Source organism: Aquarana catesbeiana, linkage group LG03 (genome assembly GCF_042186555.1).
Source record: "Aquarana catesbeiana isolate 2022-GZ linkage group LG03, ASM4218655v1, whole genome shotgun sequence".
Lineage (NCBI taxonomy): Eukaryota > Metazoa > Chordata > Amphibia > Anura > Ranidae > Aquarana > Aquarana catesbeiana.
Genome location: NC_133326.1, coordinates 172,480,002 through 172,486,001, shown reverse-complemented (window position 1 = coordinate 172,486,001; position 6,000 = coordinate 172,480,002).

The following is a 6,000-nucleotide window of genomic DNA, read 5'->3' as shown; positions in this document are numbered from 1 at the left end:
TAAAGGGATCAAAACACTACTTCACTCCTTACAATTAGTCGACTCTTGGAGATTTATGCATCCTGATGATAAAGATTACACCTTTTACTCAATACCGCATTGCAGATACTCGAGAATAGACTACATCTTTATCTCACAAAGAGATCTAGATAAGATTTCGGAAGCAAATATAGGGATTCAAATGCTATCAGACCACGCTCCTGCATCACTTACTCTAAACCTATCTGATCCCCATCCAAAAACTAATACTTGGAGATTAAATGCCCTACTGACAGACCCAATTTTATTACTGCAAATTACCACGGCGCTGAAAGACTACTTTACACACAATACCACACCTGAGATAAACCCCCTAACAATCTGGGAGGCTTATAAATGCACAATAAGAGGAGAATTCATTCGATTAGGATCCCAACGTAAAAAGGAAAGAGAAAAACAAATCAAACACCTGACAGAGAAAATTCGTTTACTGGAAACTCTGCACAAACAGTCCCTGACAGAACAATCAGCAGCAGAACTTTTAGAAAACAGGAAAGCACTGCAACAGATTTATGACACCAGGTCCAGAAGATTTTTATTCTTTAAAAAAAAAAATTTACTATGAACATGGTAACAAAACAGGCAAATTTTTAGCGAGAGCCCTGAAAACTACAAGAGCACAACAAAATATTTCAGGCATACGAACGAAGGAGGGAAAAATGGACATTACCACCAAACTTATCGCACACCACTTCCACGAATATTACACGGCCCTATACAACCTGCCCGACACACAAAAACCTAGCTCGACTCAGGGAACAAGACAACAAATCATTCAACATTATCTAAAAGAATCCAATTTACCCACCCTGACTGCAGAGGACGTATCCCAATTAGAAAAACCTATAGAAGCTATAGAATTACAACAAACGATCAAAGACCTTAAACCGGGAAAAGTCTGGGACCGGACGGCTTCACAGCCATATCAAGGGCCTTCTCCTGTCAACTGATGCGGAGAAGGCCTTCAATCGAGTGGCCTGGGATTTTATGCTGGAGACCTTCAGGTACATTGGCTTGGGAAATCATATGATGACATGAATCTCATCACTCTACAAAAATCCTACTGCACAACTCAAGATCAATGGTTTACTCTCAGAAACAGTAAAAATCAGTAATGGAATGAGACAGGGCTGTCCCCTCTCACCACTTTTATTCATTTTAACACTAGAACCATTCATCAGATGAATTGTGGCAGAGAAAGCAATAAATGGATTTAAAATAGCTGGAAAGGAGTTCAAAGTAGCGGCCTACGCGGATGACCTATTATTTTTTGTATCTGACCCCCACATTTCGCTCCCCACAATGATGAAAGAATTTTCTCTATTTGGATATGTCTCCAATCTAAAAATCAATTACTCCAAGTCCGAAGCAATGAACATCTCCATCCCCACAAACAAAATAGAAGCTATCAAATCCAATTGCCCCTTTACATGGGAAAGCTCAGCGCTTAAATATCTAGGGATATGGCTGACTCCCCAGCTCTCCCAAATTTATGAACGTAATTTTAGCCCCCTATTAAAAACAATATGCTCGGATCTCCAAAACTGGCATACAAAAGGTTTTTCGTGGTTTGGACGTGTTGCTATTTGTAAAATGACTATATTACCAAGAGTCCTATACTTATTTAGAAATCTACCGATAAAAATTCCCCAAAGTTTTTTCAAAGCTCTAAACTCAATCCAAATGAAATTTATATGGGCCCACAAAATACCCAGAATTCGTTGCACAGCTCTCACACAACCTAAAGATAGAGGAGGGATGGGTACTCCGGACTTTTGCACTTATTACTTAGCATCACATGTCACAAGGATAGTTGACTGGCATTGTCATCACAAAATTAAAGATTGGGTAGAACTGGAGGAGGTACTGAACCAAACTCCTGTTAGGTTCTCACCATGGATTTCATGGACAAGTCTCACGGATAAAATTTTCCGACAACAAAATCCGATTGCGTCAATTCGGACCGTTTGTGGCTTGTTCCGACGCACAAAGTGCCACGCATGCTCAGAAGAAATTCCGACACGGGACAGCTCGTTCTGGTAAACTTAGCGTTCGTAATGGATACAGCACTTTCGTCACGCTGCAATGTTCAAAATGGTTTAAAACAGCGCACTCTCTTCTTCTTTATAATGTGACAAGAATTAAGTCGTTTTGCTGCTCATATTCACACACACTTCTCACAAACTTCTTTCGTTACTATTTATCAGGATTCCCTCAATATATTTTGATTTCTCACATCTGACAACATATTTTTTTTTTTTTTTGACTTTAATGTAGAATCTTTTTTTGTGTTTCTCTTTTTTAATTTTTTTTTTTGGTGATTTTGATTTGTACTCCCGAAAATGTTTGTGTGTTTTTTGTGATAAGTTCCCACAACACCATTGATATGTTGTTCTATTTAATCTGTAGGAGATTGTTTGGTGTTGTTGTCCCTTGTTAATTTCACATTTTATGTTAGAAATGTACCTGAATCCTCACCAACAAACTGTCCTTTTTGGATGAAAACACACACAGGAGAGTAGAATTTACCTAAAAATATTTTATTAAGGGGTCACAACTAAACAAAGAGGGAGGCAACGCTGGAGAAACTGCAGAAGTGGGCGAAGCCTTGGACCCCCAGGGCACACATCAATTATTTAAAAGCAAAATTGGTGGCCTGAGGAGTCCATATCTAAGGGAGGGCAGTGTGGTCCAGAAGTCCCAGAGATCCGGAAAGCAGCAGATGACATCTGTGTTCCCAGGCTGTGGTCATACGAGAGACTGCATCTTCTATCAGACCAGACTGAACCCAGGGTCATCACTCTTTGGTCTTCCTTCCACGCCTCCTTCCAGCCTTTGGCTGTGGTGGTGGAGTTGTGGCAGCAGGAGGAGGAGGAGGATCGTCGATCTCAATGACATCCGTCTTGGGTGTCAGTTCCCCACTCAACCCCTTACGTAGGACTTTATAAATCAGGTCCTCAGAGATCTTGCGTTGGCCCTCCTGCATGCCCTGCAATTTGGTGGCAGCCATGCAGGCAAAGGCCTCTTCAGGACTGGGGAAGGCTCTGAGGGACGCAGAAGCCTCCTGGATCAGCCTGTATGCTGAATCCTGCACAGGACTGGGAGTCGTCTTCCTGGCCCTTTTGTATGGCAGGTGGAGGGGAGGAACCTGAGACTCAGTCAGGCTGCGACTTGTCCCAGGCTTCTCTTGGCTGACACTTAGCCCCGCCTCCTCCTGGCTGCCACTAATCCCCGCCTCCTCCTGGATGACACTAATCCCCGCCTCCTCCTGACTGCCACATTCCACAGCCTCCTCCTGGCTGTGGTCTTCCTGTGTATGAAAAAGGGACATAGTTTTAGTTTTTTTTACATCAATCACACACAATTTTCACCTCCTGACTGCTGCAAATTCAATGTTAACAAATATAACAGACTATCCTTCTGAGCCCAGCATTTTGCATTCTTGTCCCAATTTTGGGTGCCCACTACTGTCTATTGATATGTTAAACACTTTTTTTAATCAGCAATTAATGATCAATAATAACATCTAGTAAACATCATTTATTTATTGCCCAGAAATCTGTAGAAGAATGCTATACCTGACTCCAGCTGGGCTCCTCCACTTCTTCCTGGCTGGAAGGCCCAGATTGGACATCAGAAGCCTCAGCTGGTATGGAAGGAAGCGTGGAAGGAAGAGTGGAGAGGGATTCCCTGACTTCAGTGTGGTCTGACAGAAATCGCAGTCTCTCATAGTACCACAGCCTGGGGACATAAATGTCATCTGCTGCAGCTCCGGACCTCTGGGAATCTGTGACCTTCTTGCGCTCCCTAAGATATGTGCTCCTCAGGCCACCAATTTTAGCTTTTAAATAGGGGATGGTTGCTGTGGGGACCACCGGCTTCACCAACTCCAGCAGTTTCTCCAGCGCTGCCTGCCTCTTCTGTTTGTGATTATAGTGGGGGTGTCTCACTTGCCACAGACAGGGCAGCTCCCTGTACTTGTCAATGAACAGGGGCAGGAAATTGTGGTCGTTGAACCCATCCATTTTCTCTGCAAGACACAACACAAGACAAACCCTAATGTCAGGCCAAACTCCCCTAATCTTGTTACAATATAGGCTTCAATTTTGAAGCAGTATAGGCCCAAGTTTAGATCCTACCTTCGTTAGCACGATCGGCGTCTCTGATGCTCCTTCCTCCGCTCACAGATCGTACGTAAGACGCGCGCGTTATGATTTATACACACTGCGCAAGCGTATAACTCCGCCCGCCCCTGACGTTCTTTCTATTCTATTCCCCGCCCCTTTTCGTTCGGCGCAGTGGAGGAAGAGCACATGGCGGATAGACAGCAGGATCGTGCTAATTACAGCAATGAGGAGGAGGAGGAGGAGGAAAGGCCGGAGCCTGAAACGTCCCAATCCAGAAGGAGATTAAAGGACTCAAATATGTCCTTTGGGGAGATGTTGGAAATGGTGGACATCCTGAAGAAGGCCGACTATGATGGAAAGTATGGGCCTTACCCCAACCACAATCTCAGAAAGGCCAAGATCATGGCGAAAATGGTCAGGAGTCTGCACCGGAAATTCAGGGTACGACGATCGAAAGATCAGCTCAGGAAGCGGTGGTCGGACCTGAAATTACGAGAACATGAGCAGTACAGAAAGATCCGGAGAGTGCTGCAAAAAAGTAAGTAGTTGTGCTGTGTTCCTATTGTTCTTGTGTTTATTACGTTCGTGCTGCTCCATGTGCTTTTAGGAACTGTTGTACAGTTTAAAATGGCAACTTTCATGTTCATGGGCACATTATTCGTTCGGATCACACATTTTTATTTTGGACGATAAAATACCATTGTTTAGGCCATATGCATTTGGCCACCATTTTGACGCCCTATACTTGTCTTCAAAGAATTGGGTCGTGTAGATGGCTTTGTTACTAGAATGAAATGCAAACTAGATTGTGTGTAAGGAGAGGACACTGAGCAGCTGTTTTCACATCTGGACACTGGAGCACTAGTGTGGGACCCCAGAACACCCTTTTTATTAGGGGGGCCACACAGGTGCTCCAGTGTATACTATAGGGGGGGATACATCGGTGAAGCTTGTACCAAACAGGTAAAGTATTGCAGCTTGACAAAGGACAATAAAAAAGCTACATCTTGGAACTCGGCTAAAATAGATAATTGTACCCCACTTCCAAGCAATGTTTCATCTTTATAGTTCTGCCATCAAATATCTGTGTGCTAATTATACCATTTTTGTTTTACATAGGGGAGAAAAGACTCGGAGGACACCCCTCATCCGAGGAGACCAGAGCCCCCCCCCTCTGGAAGAAGGGGAAATCCACCCAACACAAGATGAGCAGGAGGAAGAAGACGTGGTGGAACTAGTCACCACAACAGGTGAGTGTCTGCAACCACAGGCTCCGATAAGAGATGGATGGCGGCATTTTTTTTAGACCTAATTTATTTTGGGTTTCCTCTCTTTTTAGGTGATCGTGAGGTTGTGGATCCAGATCCTTTCACATCAGAAAGTGCCCAGATCGTGATCGGGGAGATCATGGGGTGTAATTTACAACTGGAAATCATCAAGCAAAACATCAATGATGTTATTCCAAAATATAAAAACATCATTGATGTTTTGGGACGAGTTTAAAGCCCCTCCAAATCACTTTCTTCTTTTGTGTGCTACAATGTGCAAAATGTTTTTGCAATTTTTCCCAAAGCCTAATTTGGAGGATGCACACAAATTTCACAATGTCAACATGTGCTATCTGCCATCACGGGAGATCAATGGACGCGTTTTGGGGGTGCAACCCCTTCCTCAATAATAAAGTAGCAGTGAGGAAGGGCTTTCTCCCCCAAAACACGTCCCTTGATCCCCCGTGATGGCAGATAGCACATGTTGACATTGTGAAATTTGTGTGCATCTTCCAAATTTGGCTTTTCCTGGGGTGATTTCCCCCCATCTGAACGCAATATCAAAC